This window comes from Dermacentor silvarum, chromosome 7 (genome assembly GCF_013339745.2).
Source record: "Dermacentor silvarum isolate Dsil-2018 chromosome 7, BIME_Dsil_1.4, whole genome shotgun sequence".
Lineage (NCBI taxonomy): Eukaryota > Metazoa > Arthropoda > Arachnida > Ixodida > Ixodidae > Dermacentor > Dermacentor silvarum.
The window spans coordinates 80086356-80104313 of record NC_051160.1 but is presented as its reverse complement, the minus strand read 5'-3'; the positions used below and the strand labels follow the sequence as shown (position 1 = coordinate 80104313).

General features: G+C 43.9%; 1 long non-coding RNA gene across 2 annotated transcripts; it reads left to right on the top strand.

Moving 5' to 3' along the window:
- Positions 1–862: 862 nt before the first annotated feature.
- Positions 863–14053, top strand: LOC119459600 (uncharacterized). Of its 2 annotated transcripts, XR_007467909.1 has the most exons (6): positions 863–1351; positions 2823–2919; positions 4996–5064; positions 7951–8005; positions 8295–8364; positions 11355–14053. It is a non-coding gene; the product is annotated as an uncharacterized LOC119459600 (long non-coding RNA). The 2 variants fall into 2 exon arrangements; XR_005193701.2 differs by lacking the exon at positions 8295–8364 and having other exon boundaries at positions 891–1351.
- The last annotated feature ends 3905 nt before the right edge of the window (positions 14054–17958 follow it).

Genomic DNA, 17958 nt, shown 5'->3' with positions numbered 1-17958 from the left:
TCAACTACTGCAATATATTGCAGTAGGTGCCTATGACACCTACTGCAATATATTGCAGTAGTATAGGCACCTATATATTGCAATTCCGTATATCAAAGCAATATATGACGCTTTGGAAGCCCTTGGTCTAAAACGACTGATACAAGCATGCATTAGTTACTCATTTCAAGGATCTCAACTTTTTATGTCTACTTCAGAAAGTCCCGCGGCATTTTATATCTTTGTGAAGTAAATAGTACATGGAGCTGTGTCAAGTTTGGTGCTATTTTATTTAGCACACATCCATTTGAGAAGAAACTTGGCCCATGGCGTCAGCATCACACTGTATGCCAATGGCATCTGTATTTGGAGCGCAGCGCATTCCCGTCGAACCTTCCAACAATGGCGTCATAGAGCGCTTGGAAATATATCGAATAATTTAAATTCAAGGGGTTTGAGCTTGTGCCATGACAAAAGCACTGCCATGGCTCACGCGGAGTAGGGTGTTAGGTGGCCGCACCCTTTCATATGTCTGGACCAAAAGGCTCATAGAGGTGAGAACAAGTAAGAAACGCATAAAGGAGAAATGCCTCAACCTGCACTACTAGGGTATCGCAGGTTCTTTGGAGTGGCAATACACAATAAACTCATCAGGTCGCCTGAAGTGTAGAAAATCTGCAAAAAAATTTTGTCGGCGTCGTGTGTATTCCAACTCTTAGCCGTATAGCAATGGTGCCGCTACTGCAGATCAATGGTGCTCCTCCATGAGGCTTATCACTGTAAACACAAATTAGCCCATATGGGCGTTTTAACAGCTGACATGCCCTTTTTCCTCCCAAGCTCAAAACAGTTACTCCCACGAGATGGAGTAAAACAAGCTAGAACCTTTATTTTACCCTCGACCTCATTCAGATGAACATTAAGGGGATGTTGCGGTAGTAAAATGGGGGTTCTCAAAAAATAACTGGCGTTGGGTAGATAGGGAGTGCTGAATACGCCCATATCTAACCCGAGCCAAACAGCTAAAGAACAACTCAGCCGCCAGGTGCCGCCTGCCATGACCAACATGGCTGTCACCCCGAGCGACAATTTCAGTAGAATTTCTGCACTCAGATTCGAAATATCCCGCGCAATGTGCGTCCGCGTTGTTTTTCTGTTTGGAGTAGCCGCGCTAGCGCTGCAGGCGCTGCAGAGAATGCCGCGCCAAACCCGAAACTACGCCACCGTACCGAAACTTTCGAAACGCCGCGCCGACGGGTCTTCGGAGTGCGCGCGCTCGAAGCGACCAAGCGGCAGCCATTACCACCAGCGTCGGCGCATTGTTCTGCCGTCGTTGGTGTCTCCCGCAGTTTCGAACAGCCAAGACTCCACGGTAAGTGATTTTCAACGACCGCTGCACGTTCTGTGTATGCATATGTGTTCAGAGGCGCTGATACGAGTTATTGAAGGCCTCAGTGCAACAGTTGGCCGTCCCGAACCATTTTGCAAACTGCCTTGCACGATCACCGTGTTTGTGCGAGCTTTGTCGTATTCGAAGCGAGTGCTTAGAGTGGAGCGAGAGTAGTTAGAAAACATGATTTTAGATGATGAGGAACTTTGCGATGTCTTCGAGGTCTGTTAATAGGATGGCTGTGAGCGTTCGTGATGTTTCCCCAAGCGCAAGCCACTACCAGAGAAGTTCCGTGCAGTGCGGGGTGAGCTAAGCCGCCAAGCTTCGCCGCCTAACCGCGGCCTTAAAATGTGTCAACTCGTTACTGCGACGCGCGTGTGTGCGGGTTTCGGCGCTTCTTTGTGCGCGGTATCTGCTAGCTGCCGCTTACGTGGCGCCAATCCCCTCGTACGGTTGTGTGCAGTAGGTCGCTTACTAAGCGTGCACTGTGTAGATTTGCCGGTACGCTCCGGGCCGGCGTCTGTCTCTTTGCGCCCACGCCGCTGATTGTGCAGGCAGTGCGCGATTGCTGCGCCTAGCCGCGCAGCTTGGGGAGCCAGCACCCGTCGACTTTGGTCTTTAGATTACCGTTCACATTACCGGATACGCCGTCTTTCTACCCTTCGCGAGCAGAAAACGATGCGGTTGGCTTGACCAAACATTAATTTACGCGACAGCGTTGGCGGTGATAGATCACGGGAACGTAGCGCGGTGGCTGTGTTATTTGCTGATGCAGTGACTACGCCTCCCATGCAAGCACTATGCAATATCTATATAGTCGGCGATTGTACAATGTTATTATTCGACTGCCCGCTCTGTGCACTGGATGCCTTGACTTGTTTAATGTTTGTTTTGCTGCTGCACCATTGCGTACAGATATTCAGTTTTGATTTCTACATACCAAATTCATACAATGTCGCCCTTTCAAACTCAGGATCTTATCACACTTGACAGTGTGATCGTACTGTGCACGAGTAATATTAACTCAATTCCTGCTGCTGGTAAAAAAAAGAATGGCTGGCTGATCAACCCAAATCTGACAAAAATGTGCTTTAGGTCCGCCATTGTCTATTGTAAAAAGAGATACTACCTTGGTATTCAATGTCAGTGACACTCATTAATTATGCATCCTCTTGACCGAAATAATTTGTCTTGGAAGCCATTCAGTTTATGTGATCAGTAAACATTTCATGGCTTAAGTGCATAGGGGCATGAGTTGGGTAACGGCTTTTGTTGTAAAGAGTAAAGCCTGTTAAAATATAAAATTTTGGCAAGCATAGTTTACCAATAATGTAAGCTGAACAGCATACAAAACTCAGCGTAGCAGCGGAAGTAATCCCGTATCAACTTGCGGCCATGCTGTTGCGGGCTCTATGTAACATTGCTGTGTCTAATTTTTCACTTGTGTTTCAAGACTGCAGCCGTTTCATTGCCAGCTGTAAGGATGAAGCAGCTTCATAGCCGGACATCAGACGCCTTCCAAGTTCCCCTTTTCAGCAACAGAGGCATAGGTAGGCTCTTACCTAGTTTTTTTTTACCCTGTATCTTTTACCTGCAATGGCTAGTTTTGTGGCTTCAGTTAGAGGGAATGCTGTGACACCTGTTCCATGGGGCAGAAGACATATATAGGCATGTGTGTTCCAGTAAGAAAATAAAAATACTGAAGGAGCCCAACATGACGTATTTGAGGACAAATGTATCATGTAAATTACTATGTGACAAAAATAAAACCGACAAGACTTGGTGCACAGTGTGCAGATGTGTGCATCAGAATAACGACGAAAACCTTGTGCAATTAGTTTAAAAAATATTCACTAGGTTGTTTTGTGTGGCATTATTATCATTGTTCTCTATCACATTATTGCAAAACTGTGCTCTCTAGTATTGCGTGTTAAAAACACAGTTCAAGTACATCATTTGCCTTCACCATCATATGCATAGAACATATGCATATAAACAGAGTGGAATTCTTAAAAAGTTGCTTTGCTTCACCGACCCTAATTTTAGGTCCTTCTCAAGTTTTCCCATCTATTTAAAAAAAGTATCATGAACACTTTCCAGGGTTTACAGGCAGCTTAAGCACATTGTGCCAGACTGTGAATAAGCCAAAGAGGTCCTAGTGTCTATAGTGGTGTCTGGTAAATGCAAGTTTCTTGATTGATGCTTTATGCTTAGTACCAATTGGAGTAAGTCATGATTTTAGCAAAATGTTTGTTTTCCAGGCAAATGTCATTTGATGTGTGTCCAAAGAACCACACTTTTTATACAGTTGCTCATTCTCTAAGTCCACTGCTTAGTATTATGAAATGCATGTACCGTGTAAGCATAGTGTTTGGCCTTCAGCTTAAGGTAGTATGGGCACGCTTGCATGCACATAAAGTAGCATTAATACAAATGTGAAAACACAAGTGATAACACGACACAGCTATGCATAAACATTTTCACATGAGCAGATCACTCAGCGCAATCCTTAGGAAAGTAAGTAAAAATATAATAATGTGCTTATATGATAAACAGTGCTGATGTTTCAGGAGCATGGCCTTTTACCGTCATATACAATAACAGTTCGTTATTTAGGATTATAAAACTATTTGCCTTATTTGTGTCCAACTGCTCTAAATTTGAAAATTCTCGTTGATTGCATTAGAAAGTTTTTGGGAGTGTCTTCAGTCACTGCCAGAATTAAATTTGTAATTGGAGCCATCGTATGTGTGATAACAAAAAAAAACCATTTTGGAACCAGTTGACTGTTATGCAGTATGCTAAGTGTGCATATTAGAACAGTAACATATATTTTCATTGTAGACATGTATAAAATGTGTATGTATACATCTTTAAGTCATAGACTGTGCAGTTTTATTCAGATGTGTGATTGTGTGGATGTAGGTTCTTCTGTATAGCATTGTCTAGCATTTTTTAGCAGTACATTAAGGTGTGACACAAAGAGAAAAATATTGTTCAAACAAAATGGTTGAAGTTTACTCTTAAGAGGCTTAAGCACGTTTGGATGATTTTACACCATGTAGTAAAACAAGAATAGGAACTGAGCTGCTCGTCACAACCATATGGCACCAACAAACAATGAAGACAAGGAAAGAAAAAAAGAACAGAAGTGAAGTGGACCAAAGGACAACTCGTTGCTGATAGGAGCTGTATTCACATCTGCATGAAGCATGCAATCTTTTATTGAGTTAAAGCAACAGCTCTTCCTCCTGTTCACTTTGTTGCAAATTTCTGCGTGTGTACTAAGTCTGGCCCTGGAAGCGTTAGGCAGTGCCACTCGTGGCCTTGGTGCTGGATGTAACACATCCTTCTAACTGTAGGTCTCATGTATTATGTGAACCTAAGTTTTCTTGAATTCATGTACCCTGCAAAAGCTGCACTTGAAACGATATGCTATATACGCCACCATTGCCATGAGTAGCACTGGCTGACAGTCCCGTGGCCAGACATTGATTTACCTTGCTTAACTATTCTGCAAAACTGTTTTGCATGCAAATGTGGTGATTAGTATACATGCGAAATGCCTCACAGCATAAAATTTTTGATATGCATCTTACAATTCTTATTATTTTGTTTTAACTCAGGATGCCATTCTACCTGTGCTGCATTGTGTGGCTGACCACTCCTAGGATCTCAGCAGAATCATTACACAGGTGTGTACCTTTGTGATTCTGACTACGGGTATTTTTGTAGTTTACATTTGGTGTAATTGCACAGATGAAATGAAAAACAGATTAAAATATGAGCTGACAGGCACTGTCTCCAAACTTTAGTTACAAAGGCAAATCTTTTTTCACAGTTGTCTTTATAGCAATACAAAAGAACGTGCACATCAAAACACCAGTGTCTAACAAGCAACATCATTGTAGTGTAGAAGAAACCAAAACATCATACGAAAACTTGTACTAAATTAGGGACTGTATTAAAATGTTATGAGAAACACCATTTCTTAAGAGCGACAGTTTGTGTATTGGAGCCTTGAACTATTTCTCGGGTTACTCTGTCTCGTTTCTTGAACCCAAGTGATGTCTTTTTCTTTTGGTTAGTGATTTTACTCAGACCGCTGCATATTTTGGCACAGTCGGCGATCAATATCTGTGACCGCTACAAGTGGCAAGCCGCGCTCCCCGCGACGAATACTGTGAACAGTACTGTCATTGCGGCAAAAGTGCCCACAGCTACTTCTGTAGAAGATCATGCAAACTGAATAACTTATATAAAAGCATCAGGTGACTCCACTAAGAGCCTTTTATGCCTTACGCACCAGACTAGGATGCAAGATTTAGATTATTTTGCAACCAAGACGCCCACATACAACGCTTAAAACATGAATAATGTGGCGAGTTGGGCACATTGGTACATTATTACGAGAATTTCAGCGCAATAAAACACAAGGACGACACAAAGAAATGACCAGGACAAGCGGTGAACTTGCAACAGGTTTTATTGTAGCGAATTTCACATATATATGCACTATCCAACAAAGATGTCATTATCTGCACATGCGTAGAAATACCATCTCTTTATCTGAGAGTTGTATCGATGGCACGCTAACACACCTTTCCTCTAGCCGGGCAATACGTTCTGCTTCAACAATTTCTCGAGTGAAGCGCGATTTGCTCTTCATAATGACAGACGTATTATGTATGTCAGGTGAACAATCCTTACATGTTAAACATTGACAAGCCAGGAAACCTTGTCTTTCCCTTCATGCGTGTTTTTCACATAGTTTGCATGCTCCCTAACACTTATCCTAAGATTGACGCATCTCCCAGTTTGGCCAACGTACACCTTTCAGCATCTTAGAGGGATTTCGTAGACTACACCTTCTGCACAATCAACAAAGGGTGGAGGGTGCCTATGCGTTGTGCCTCAGGCTTGCTCCTTTCTTACCTATGGGTCGGTCATTGTGCAGAGCTTGGACAGCCTGTTAGGTGCGGTGAATACGACTTTTACGTCGTACCGCTGGGTCACCTTTTTCAGGTTGCCTGAAAGCTTGTGTACATACGGTATCACAGCTACCTTCTGCCTGCATGGTGATACTGTATGTTCACAAGCTTTCACACAACCTGAAAAAGGTGACCCAGCGGTACGACGTAAAAGTTGTATTCACCGCACCTAACAGGCTGTCCAAGCTCTGCACAATGACCCACCCAGAGGTAAGAAAGCAGCAAGCCTGCGGCACAACACATAGGCACCCTCCACCCTTTGTTGATTGTGCAGAAGGTGTAGTCTACGAAATCCCTCTAAGATGCGGAAAGGTGTATGTTGGCCAATCTGGGAGATGCGTCAACGTTAGCTTAAGTGTTAGGGAGCATGGAAACTACGTGAAAAACGTGCATGAAGGGAAAGACTTTCAAGGTTTCCTGGCTTGTCATTGTTTAACATGTAAGGATTGTTCACCTGACCTACATAACACGTCTGTCATTATGAAAAGCAAATCGCGCTTCACTCGAGAAATTATTGAAGCAGAACATATTTCCCGGCTAGGGGGGGGGGGAAAGGTGTGTTAGCATGCCATCGATACAACTCACAGATAAAGAGATGGTCTTTCTACGCATGTGCAGCTAATGACGTTTGTGTAATGAAATATATGTGAAATTGGCTACAATAAAACCTATTGTAAGTGCAGCGCTCGTCCTGGTCGTTTCTTTGTGTCGTCCTTGGGTGTTATTGCGCTGCAGTTCTTGTAATAATGTGCTGTGGGTTTTTTTCTTCTTTTTGAGTCTGTTGTTTAAAAGGTCATTTTCCTTTTCAGTGTGTTAGATAAAGTCAGTCACAGGAAGGTCGCGACTATATTTTATTTCAGCAACCCTTTATGTGACTTCACACAATTCCTTCACACGTTGCAACCAAGCTTATTTTTTAAATGTATGCCTTTCTTTCAGCATGGAAAAAATCTTACATGAAACAAGGTGATAAGTACTGCTTATGCATTTGTACGATATTCCGACAGAAAGGTGAAAAGTAATAAATCTATGCTTTCATAAATTGTCTACCTAATCTACAAGATTTCCTAATGGGAATAAGACAAATTCATTTGTTTGCACTAGCCTATAACAGAAACAAGAAATTACAAACTTAGCTTTTAAGAGGGCCCTGAAAGGGGCCCAAGGGGGCAGTTGGTGTGCACGTCCTCTTTTCTAGCGCAGCCATCGCCGCACATGGCTGTCGATGCAGCTGAGCACATATGCAGCCTGCGCACCTTGTTCTAGAGGTAATCTGCTGTGTGTGCAAAGAGTGGGCATGCTGACATGGCGTGGTATTATGTGCATTGTCTTCCTGCTTTGCGAGCACCACTATAATGTGACAAAAGCAGCGTGTGGCCATTTGGTTATCCCAATTCTGGTGTAATGGCACCACAAAAAGTGAACAAAGATGTGCACACATGACACAAGCCTCAGCTCTCACCTCAAGCTTTATAATCAAGAAACAGACAATATATAATAACAAGTGGTGATATGATGTGATGTTATCTATTAAAATTTTTCGTGCAGTGCAACTGATAGATGACTGATGCATTTGTCATTCTTTTTAAGTTTCAGAAGCCACAATTGCCTGGCATGCTGTCTGGTCATGATGCGTGGCTACAATGTGAGTTTTGTTGAACACAGTACTGCTGCCACATTTGTTAGTGTTTCACAATGCATGAGGGCAGGTTGTTTCACACAGATGAGTCATGCTCCCCCAATCACGCATTAATTCCGTAGTGTTTAGACGCAACCAAGGATGGAAAAAAGTCAGGACAGGAAAGAGCGTTCTTTCCTGTCCTGACTTTTTTCCGTCCTTGGTTGCGTCTAAACACTACGGAATAAGATGAACCAACTAGCCCAGCAACAAGTCCTGACACGCATTAATACAGCATCCCATCTGTCCAATGTAGGCACAACCTTTTGAGGATTCCAGACTGTACACAACACTTGTGGCCTAGTTTGCCGGATGCATATTATGCCGTAAGCCACAACCAACCTTCTTTATTTTTTACTTCTGCCTTTTTTTTGTCACAGCACAAAACCGTCCTAACAAGGGCCTGTGAAAATATGATTTGCACAACTGAATTAGGCATGACGATGGAATATAATGAATGAGATGAGCCAAGTAAAAAATGGTCGCAGTTGTTTCGTATGCTCTTGTGCTTTTTCATGGGCAAAAGCGCACTTGGTCCCTATGGGCTAAATGCTTTTCTTTCTGTAGGAAGCTTGTGAACAGAGATTTGCTCTGATGTGAGAAAAAATACTGCAGCCAGGAAAACAATTTGGTTGTTGCGTGTGGCACGATTTGAAGGAGGTGATGCACTGTGCAACAGAGGTTGTGTACAGTTGGCCATGGCCATCTTGTTATGCCTATATTGTATTAATTTGAGATTGGGGTGAATCAGGCTTGTGCCTAACAAATCTCATCCGCACATTGCAACATACTCTAAAAAATGCTGGTTCATTCTTGTGTTCCACAAAACTCGTTATAGCCTAAAATTATGGAACTTGGACATCATAACAAGCACAATGGAATGCGGACCCAAAGAGACACAGACTGGATGGGCGCTAGTCTATATCTCTTCGTGTTCGCGTTCTTTCCTGCTTGTTATGATGTCCAAGTTCCGTTATCACAAACAAGCCCAAACTTCTGCATTGAACAGAAATTATGACCAGAGAGTACATAAGATAATTAAGCTTTGGCAGATTCACAATGCAAAGGACAAATGCATCGCTCATTCTCAGTTACATTGGATGAAGAAATTGTTTTTGAATGAATGACGTCACTTCATATCACTACATGTTATGTGCGATTTCTGTTTTGTTATTAAAGCTAGAGTTGAGAGTAGGCACTTGTGTCCTGCTTGTCATCTTTGTTTACTTTCTGTGATGCCATTAAGCCAGAATAAATCCATGACATGAACTGCCAGTCCATATAGCTCTACATTGTATGCAGTATGGCTGTTGGCCTGACTTTGACAAGTGCGAAGTAGCAATAAAAACTTCAGAAAGTAGAACTTTGGGCCAGTTGGTGATGCATATTAGAGTACGGTGAAGTGCAATAGATGGGACAATATGAGGTGAGACAGACGGGCGAAGCTCTACTGACAACTGTGAACGTTTATTGGAAAATTTTGCTGCACCAGGACAATGCTCGCATGTGCCCAAGACACCTGAAACCAGCAACAAACAAAGCAGGCACAAAAAAAACAAGGAAATACGGCAAAAATTGCTAACAACATGTGCACGATCTTTTCTTCAAACGTGATAATTGGGAAGCATGTGTACGCTGGTCAACTGCGCACAACTGGCACAAGAGACATCAAAAATGAAACAGAAGTAGAACTAGCTTAGCTGTGGCTACCTGTGAATAGCGCTTCTTTGTTTAAAGTGCCACCAAAGCCACGCTAACTCACGTATCAGATCCAGAATTGAAAATAATTTTCAATTAACACTGCTGCAAAAAGCTCGCATTCTAATTTTGTTTCTCCATGGCCTACAACTTCCACATTCTTCAACTACATATAGCAACCGCAACATTTGCAGTCCAAGGCAAGATCCAACCTCTTCTTCTTATTTCAAACAACTGAAGTGCTGTCACAGCCTGTCGTTCAGGTACTGGCCAGTCTGTCCCAAGTAAACACGACCGCTGCTTGAAGGAATTCTGCACATGACAGAAGTAGCGCATGAGACATACTGATACTCGTGTTTCCTCGTACAGTATTTCCTTACTCGACTACCCATAACGCGTTTGCACAGTTGTGCCAACTTGCATGGTGCAGGAAACACAGGAACCACCCCATACTTCCCTGTGACTTTCATCAAGTTGTGTGAAACCTTACGCACATAAGTGTTGCCCCCTTGAAGGGGTGGATGTGTTGCTGAGGTTTCACACAACTTAAGGAAAGTAGCAGGGAAGTATGGGTGGATCTTGTGTTTTCTGTGCCATGCAAGTCGGCACAACTGTGCAAATGCGTCGCGGGTAGTCAAATTAGGAAATACTGTATGACGAAACGTGAGTGTCAGATGTCCCATGCGCTAATTCTGTCGTGTACAGGATTCGTTAAACTGTGGTCATGTTTACTTGGGACAGACTGACCAGTGCCTGAGTGACAGGCTGCGACAGTACTTTAGGTGTTTGAAATAAGGAGAAATGAGGGATCTTGCCTTGCAGTGCAAAAGTGTGTTATTGTGGCTTTGGGGGCACTTTAACCAAAGAAGTGCGACTCATAGGTAGCCACAGCTCAGCTAGTTCTTCTATTTCTGTTTTCTTGTTTATTCCTCTTGGGCCAGTCGTGCGCAGTTGACAGCGTACACATCCTTCCCAATTACCATCACATTCATAAGAGAGTGTGAATGCGTTGTTAGCGATCTTTGCCATATTTCTTTCTTTTTTGTGCCTGCTCTGTTTGTTCCTGGTTTCGGGGTGTCGTGGGCGCATGTCCTGCTGCAGCGAAATTTTCCAATAAATGTTCAGCTGTCAGTTGCGCTTGTCCCGTCTGTCTCGCCTCACCTTGTCCCATCTATTGCACTTCACCATACTCTAATAGCAGTAAGAAGAGCAACCAACTCACCCAAGCAATAATCAAAGCCCACAGAATTGCCAAATTGAAGGAAAAATGTTTCAGTGTAGGACCTGTTTTGTGAACTGATAAGGAAATGGCATACTTGTTTGCAAACCAATGACCAGGTGCATTTTCCATGCACATACATTATTGTGTGTAACTGCTCCCTGCTTCTTAGGTTTTTTATGGCTTTTATCAAGCATTCCAGAGTACTTGACTGTTTGTCTGTTGTAAAATTAAATCAGTTGTCATTCAGCACGGCGTGTCATTTTCTATAAGCCCTTACTTTGTCTTTTTACTTGGTGCTGGTCCCACCTAAATATGAATTTCCAAATAGACTTTTTTTAGATTATAAACAGAATACTTTTAATATGTATTTCATTACAAAAACTTTCTCAATTTTAGGAAGTCCTGCTGACCCCAAGCATGGTGTGAAATGAAGAAATGGCACTCCACATCCATAGAGAGCTTGATTTCCCCTGTTTCATGCTTACTTGTTGGCATAGCCAGTCTGTTAGCTTAATTTTTGGTTCTTCCCTATTGAATGCTCAAGAAAGGCACCAAAACTGTCATTCATTGAAAAAAAAGTTGTTTGCAGACACTGCCATGCACAAAGCCCTTGACCTCATTGAATGTTTTTAAAAGAAAATGCAGCTTCTGTGTGCAGCAATAGGCTGAACAAGATGAGGGCAAACAGGAAGGTTGCGACATTAGTGTTCAAGAGTTGGCCAACAAAGAAGGTCACAAGCTGAAGCCAACATCTTTACAAGGGAACAAATGGATTTAGCCTGAGCCATTCCCTGTTCGACCAGCCAAGTCTCCTTGTCGAAACATGTGCTCTAGCCTGAGGCGTACATATCCCGTTCTACCACTCTCGATCAACGATACACCAATACAATTAGCAACTCGTGGCAAGGTCGTAAATTCACGTTTTAAGGGAATGTAGTGTGCACCCTGCAAGGTAGCATGAATAGTATGGTATTTACTTGAATGAAATGCAGATTTGCTTGCCAGTTACTTTATCCCCATGCTATAATTGGAAAGCATGGTTCCTAAGAGAGAATAATGATTTGAAGTTCACGCAGTTTTGCTCCTTTATGTAAGTTCACACTGTTACGGTTGCTACACTACCAGTCCTGTCTGCAACTGCATAGTAGTGTTCCGAGTACGCAGCCCAATTCAATAGAAAAGGTAGGCTTTTTCCTCAAAAATGTGCTGCTGCCTCACAGCTTGATGCAGACAAGTATTTTATATCTGGATGGTGACTGCAATAGGATGTGCTTCTTAAATAAGAGCGATATGCTGTTTCAAGTGCAATTAAATGCAATTTCAAATGACCTCAGCTTGGGGGATCACACGATGGGAGGCCAATGTGAGAAGGAGGATTTGATATTGTTACGTTCGATATGTTACATTACATACTGTGACAATATCTTAGAACAAGGCACTTGAACATGAGAAAGCACGACTTATTTCATCTAAAGTTGCTACTGTTGGATATGATCAGGGAAGGTACTTATTCGTGACTCCATTTGCAACATGTTACAATGCTGGCTTAATATTTTGCACTGGGTAGATGAAAAAACCACTGCTTGCACAATATTCAACTAAACAAGGTTTAGTTGAACAACTAAACACAATATTCAACTAAACAAACACAACTCATGCACTATTAGAAAATAAATACGAAGGGTGATCGTTTCTAAGTTTTATGGAATTTTTAAAAATTGCCTGTGGCAGACAGCATAATTCTTGTCCTTGAGCTGGACTATTTGAAGAGGCGGATTACTAGCACAAGAAATCGAAACACATATTCAATTAGTTAATGAAAATTTCAGTAATTAACTTCTTAACTGATTAGTTTACAACGCATATTGCAATTAACAAATGGTAGCCAGAGAGCTTGCAAGACATCTACTTGAAATGGATTTCCAGGATGACACCAGTTTCGAGATATTATTTCCAAAGTGTGGGACGAAATACATGAATGTTCTAGTTACTTTTGTGCTTCAATGGAGAAGATAGCATTTTGTTAAAAATATAAGTTGATAAACAGTGCATTTTTAGGGCAAGTTTGATGGCATATATCTCCAAACTGGTGTCATTATGGAAATTCATTCCAAGTGGATATGCCTTGCAAACTCACCGGCTACAATTCGTAAATTGCAATATCGGCCGTAAAGTACTTAATTCAAAAGATAATTAGTGGATTTTTGTTAATTAGCTGAATATGTGCTACGATTTGTCGTGAAAGTAATGTCCGCATCTCTGACAAATACAGTTAAGGACTAGAATTATGATATCTGCAACAGGTTATTTTTAAGAATTGTGTAAAACTTAAAAATGATCACCCTGTATATAGGGGACCCTGTTTGGAACTTTCACAAATCTAGTCATAAACAAAAAGACCAAGGATCAAATCCCGGCCATGGCGGCCACATTTCGATGGGAGCGAAATACAAGAACACCTGTGTACTTATATTTAAACGTACATTAAAGAATCCCAGGTGGCCCAACTTAATCCAGAGTCCCTTCCAACGACGGCGTGTCTCAGAATCATATGATGGTTTTGGCTCATAAAACACTATAAATAAATTTTTAATCTTTAGTAACCTGCTAAAAAATGCAACGCAATCACTAAACCAAATGTTTTAGCTCGTTTGCGTGATGAGTCCCAATTTCTTAATTTAGTACTTAGGTATTTATCATCGTATGTTTTGTGCTAGTTCATGCAAAATACCACCTCTGGTCGGCCTCATTCTACAGTCCACTGTTAATTTTGGGTGGCTTAGTCATGCAAGTTCAACATATATATAGGCTGCAATATTGTGGAATGTCTGCCCAAAGTAACAGTTCAAACAAATGGTTCTGTATTTATGGTTCAATATGGGACGAAATAAGATTTCTTAAATTATCGTTTCTTGCGTTCACTAATTTTATTGTGTTAGGACGTGTACAATAGTATTGACTGGCATGTTTACGATGTAGTTTTTTTTTAATCCAGACAGTTTTTTAATGGTACAAGGAATGCTTTTGATTTGGCAGAAAGAACATATTTTATTATATTTGTTACATTTGGTGTATAATAAATGTTGTTCTCTTTAGTGTGTGTGTGTGTCGTGTATTTTTCCTCTCAGCGAGTAGCATCTGCTCTCGGAAGGCCCCTGCTGACCTCGGAGGCACTGCCGATTACTAGCATTTTCGCGAGGACGACTGCATGACAGCACAAGGTTTGCCAAGAGGGGCTCTGCGATCAGTGAAAGGAAAAGGAAGTCGAAGTGCAGCGATGGGTTCATTCGTCATTGGACCACGTGTGCGCGTGACTTCGTGAATTCCCAGGGCCGTCGATTGTGTCACGTGTGGCGAGCACGCGGCGAAATGTTTCGTGGCGGGACGCCGCCGCGCTTACGCAGTGGCAGACGGGATACAGCAGGCTAAAGTGTCGGACGCCGGCGATAGCTACAAGCGTCGGTAGTGCGGGCCAAACGCACGCTCGGGCGGCAGCTCCTCGGACGGCCCCGTTCCCTTGAGCCTTGGTGTCCGGCGTCCGACATTTTGGCCTGTGGTGATCCGTTGGGTGCTGTGTAAGCGCGTGACCCATCGCCACCAAGCATTTCGCTTCGTGGTCGCCCCACGTAAACTAAAACGCCTTTAATTGCATCCATAAATTCTCTAATTAATACCAAAAAACGCCCTAAATGCCGCCTTAATTTCATCGCAAATGCTCCCATTTGGAAATGATAAAACTCCCATTGAGGCCTGCAACACCTCCCAGTCAAATGGGGGTAAAGTGGGCATATTACGGTACTCCCGTAGTATGCCGAAGGAATGCCCACCTAAATGGGAGTTTTATCGTACGCCCATTCTATGGGAGCAAAAACATGTACAAATGGGAATGCGCTAGAGGACAAGTGAAAAACGCCCATCTGGGTGTTTTTCTGTTTAGTGTGTATAAGCGAAGGTGAAAAAAAAAAAAAGAAAAAATAAATGTGGAGACACGTTTGCTCGATTGTCTCCTTTTGACCTCTGTCTTCTCGGTCCCAAGCGTCCGTGCGAACCGTGCACGCGTTCAGGTGCACGGTTCGTAAAGGTAAATTCCTTTGTCTGTTTTTTGGTTGCCGCTTTTGGGGAGTATTCGCTTGCAATCAGACACAAGGAGTTGTGCACTCGGAGTGCGAAGTCTGTCTTTCCCAGAAGCGCCGCGGTCGCTTTTCTGTTTTCGTTGTTTGATGCCTCCGTCTACATCGTGCCTGAATTGTGGTTCTCTGAAGCATGACTGTACGCACGCTATCACTGAAATAGAGCCCTGGAATTTATATACTGCTTACGCCTTGTTTTCACCGCAGTGCTTCACAGCTATATAAGATAAACCTGCAGGCAGCCAACTTACAACTCAAACTCACAGCTTTCGGTGTGACAGCACTGGCCGCTTGCTGGCACCTTCGGAAGCATTTGTGTTCCAGGTCTGCTCTAATTAGTTTAGGTCTTACCGGAAGCTTAACCATTACTTTATCGGCTTCAATGACAAATACATGACGACGTTGTGCATTCGGTTGTGTACGGAGCGCGAACATTCACATCACATACCGTGCAGTGCGAAGCCTTCGTCAATAATGAAAGCGCCGTCGTAACGAGGAAGCGACGTATAGGCGCTCATTCATTTTCACGGGAGGTATAAGGTGTGCGAGTAGGGCTATCAAGATTTCGCACGTGCTTAGCATTGTTTTGCGGCAGCCATAACAGCGCTGCTGCTGCTGGGCTCAGTAATAACAAGCCCCTCCCCGCTTCCTCGCCGCGGCGGCGCATTTGCACAGCGGGAACCAGTTTCGGTCTGCATTCCGGCTGCTGTTTTATCTATTGCGGCTGCTGCATTGATCACTCTCCGTCTCTGCGCACCTTTTCTCTCTCGCCCTTCGAAACGAAGCTGGGAGGAAGCACGAGGGGTCGTCGACGACGACGAGAAGGCGCTTTTCACGCCGGCCTACTGGCGCTGCCCTTATCGAGTGACGGATGTACGCGGAGCATCGACGGCGGTAGCCTATCTGGACCCGCTCCCCCGCGGGGGTGTTTCAGTTTTTAGAACTCATTCGCGAATCAATCCATTTGGTCCAAATGCTTTGTTATCGGCTGCTGCGCCCTCGCTCCCGGTTCGCTCCATCAGCGATACGCCGGCCTCGATCGAGTCCGAACAAATTCGACGGCGCTCGGGTTCTGTTCGATGCTGCGGACTGATCCGGCGTCGCTGCCCCGAGCATGCGTCGAGCTGCTCGCGTGCGTGCAGCGTGCTTAGCTCGTTGCACGACGAGGAAGGATGCAACGGAGGGGAGGGGGGACCGCCTTTCTCACGGGTGCGCGCGGTCTCGCCCCCGGTGATAGTTCCGTTCAGCAGCAGCTGGAACTCGACGTAAATTCTGCGGGTGGCGACTTATCCGCTGCCGAGCTTCGCGTTGTTCATATCTCGTGTTGGTATAGCACGCTCCACCCACTCTGCATATACTGCGCGCAACCTCTTGAATCTCATCGCCGGAGAAGACTCGCGAACGTCGTTTCTTCCCATTGGAAACGCGTGCTCGATCGTTTTGTTCGGCCGGGGCCGATAGCGGCGGCGGTCCAATAAAGAAAGCGCGTGACAGATCTTCGCCCGCAGCTGGCGCGGAAATGGAGGGACGTTTAACGAGATCGCTGCTCGCACTGAGCGGTTTCGTGCGCGGCATCGGTCGCTTCGGGCAGACGATGTCGCGTGCCTCGTGCAGGTGATAGCCTGCGGAGCGCCGCAGCAAACGTGACCGCACGTTTTTCAGGGAGAGATGACTATCTTTAAGTGTTTCGCGCACGTTTAATTAATTTTGGCGCTGAGCCGTGCTCCCTCAAGGGCTGCAGAAGATAGCGCCAACCTTTCCCTTTCCCCACGAACCACTTACTACTACTACTAATTAATTCCTCTCCAGGTGGTTCGTTGTCGAGCCTGTGTTCCTTTTCTTCGTAGTAGGCCTTTTGTCACAAACATTTAATACATTCAGGTGGGCGGGAGAGATTTCGATATGCTGGGCGGTGCTAGGGAGCTGACGACATGAACGTATCGCATAAAGAACGAGTTATCGCTGACTAAAAACATGGCCCACATGGTTTTATTTAACAAAGATATGATCAGTTTGTGACGTTCAGTAGCTTGATCTTGGCTTGGGTGAGGCATCTCAGTCTAGTGTTTTTTTTTTTTTTTTTCATGCATTCATTCATAAAATATTCAACTTGCGCTGCTGAAAAATTTGATCGCTTGTACTGGTATACGGTTAGGCGCTTTACGGTAAGAGTGCATAATATAAGCCTGATATTGATGTCAAGGAATGCGCACGAAATCCAAACGTTTCTTATTCCAGCTTGCAGGGCACCAGTTGTGGAAGGACATAGATTGAGCATTGAATGGCGCTTTGAGCTTCCTCGTATATAGGCAACCCTGCTGACAGCAGCTGCTTCCATGAAGCACCCAAGGCCGAGCGGACAGGTTTTTCTTCCTTGTTTCTGGGCGTCATAATTAGCGCCAATGGCTATCGTCGTCGAAAACAGCGGGATAAAGGTAAAGGGGGTTTCAGATCGCCTTTGGATATTCAAGGCAGCAATAACGAACATACGATAATAATGCGGAACTAGATAAACTTCCACTCTGTGCCGCAGCTACAAGTGCTGGCTGTCGTCAGTGAGGCGCGAGTAATAAGTATCGATAGCGTTTCTGCTTCCACGGTTGCATGTTTGCGTTGCCACTTCAACCTATAATAGGAACAGGGACGAACGGGGCGAGGGTGTGGGTAGTTGTACGTGCTTTCTTATGCATACCGAAAATTGTCGTTCTGCGACTAGCTTTGCTGTAAGCGGCTATCTTTTATAAGTAGTTAGGTTCTTTGTGCAACTGCTGTTACTACTGGCTGATGCACAGCTGTAAACGGTTGCAGAAAAGTCTAGAAGCCAGGCTTCGATCTTCTGTGATGTACTGGCTCTTATACCTCCTATTCGA